The following is a 1,539-nucleotide window of genomic DNA, read 5'->3' as shown; positions in this document are numbered from 1 at the left end:
AATCCATCACCACATAAACATACCTGTTTCCAGCACAAGTTTGGGGCAAAGGACCAGCAATGTCAATAGCTACTCTTTCCATTGGTGCGCCAACTTGATATAACGTCATTGGAGCACGTCCTTTATGCTTGGGTCCCCTTTTAGCACAACATGTACTGCAGGTCCTGCACCATTCTTCCACATCTTGCCTCATACCTATCCAGTAAAATCTCTATCGTAGGTGACTCAATGTCTTCTTAACTCTGAGATGTCCTCCTGTTACAGTATCATGGGATTGCCACAACACAACTTCCCGTAACTGTCTCGGTATAACTGTTTGCCAGGTCGTCACTTTCCCATCTGCAGTTTCCCATCTCCGGACAAGAATACCACCTTCAAGCTTCAACTGGTCCCATTATGCCCAATAGTTCTTTGTCACAGGGCTTAAGCTAGACACCTTCTCCCAAGCAGGGTACAAAACACTTGCTTTTAGAAAATAAATTATTGGCTTCAAATCTTGGTCTTTCTCCTACTCTGCTTTAATATCTATACGTGGTTCCACTTCGCCATCATCAACTCCATCAGTCACTTTGATTTCGGCTTGATGACACTTGGTTAGCTCAACCTCCCTTTTGCAGCAATGTCTGCAGTCATTTTTGCAGGGTCTTCGGCTCAGTCCATCAGCATTTCCATGAGATTTTCCTTCTCTGTATTCAATATCATAATTATACTGGTCTATCTTTCCGATCCAACATGTCAGTTGTCCCTCTGGGTTCTTTAATGATCTTAACCAGCGTAATACAGCATTGTCTGTCCTGGTGGTAAACCTAGCCCCATAGAGGTAAGGATGGATGTATGTCAGACTCTTTACTTTTGCAAAGAGTTCCCTCCATGTTACACAGTAGTACCTCTCTGGTCGACTCAGGACCCTACTGAAGTAGGCCACCACATTTTCGTTTTCACCAACTTTCTGAGACAACACTCCTCCAATTCCGACATTACTAGCATCACAATCCAGTATATACGGCAGTGAGGGATTTCGAAGCTTTAAAAGTGGAGCTGAGGCCAATTTTTCTTTCAATGTCTTGAAAGCATGCTGGCAAGAAACAGTCCATTCGAACTGCTGGCCTTGCAAAGTCCTTCACAAACTTCCGGTAATAGGTACAGAGTCCCAAGAAACTTCTTAACTTTCCCACATTGTTTGGTGTTGGCCAATCACGCACTGCTTTCACCTTGTCAGGATCAGTTTGCTCACCATGCTCACTTAGAATGTAACCCAAGTAAAGCACCTCTTTCTGGAACAAGTGGCATTTCTTGGGATGGAATTTGAGGTTTGCTGCTTTCAAACGCTTGAATACTTCTTCTAGCCGTGACAGTTCCTCATCAAACGTTGTTGCAAACACGATGACATCATCTAGGTACACTAGGGCTATTCTCCATTGTATGCCTTTCAGTACTCTTTCCATCAGCCTCTCAAATCTTGCTGGAGCATTGCTAAGTCCGAATGGCATAACACAGTATTACCAGCGACCTTTGCCATTAATTACTCCAGACTTTAGT

This window comes from Limulus polyphemus, unplaced genomic scaffold, assembly GCF_000517525.1.
Source record: "Limulus polyphemus unplaced genomic scaffold, Limulus_polyphemus-2.1.2 Scaffold308, whole genome shotgun sequence".
Taxonomy (NCBI): domain Eukaryota; kingdom Metazoa; phylum Arthropoda; class Merostomata; order Xiphosura; family Limulidae; genus Limulus; species Limulus polyphemus.
The sequence above is the reverse complement of the archived record's forward strand: the minus strand, read 5'-3'. Positions refer to the sequence as shown.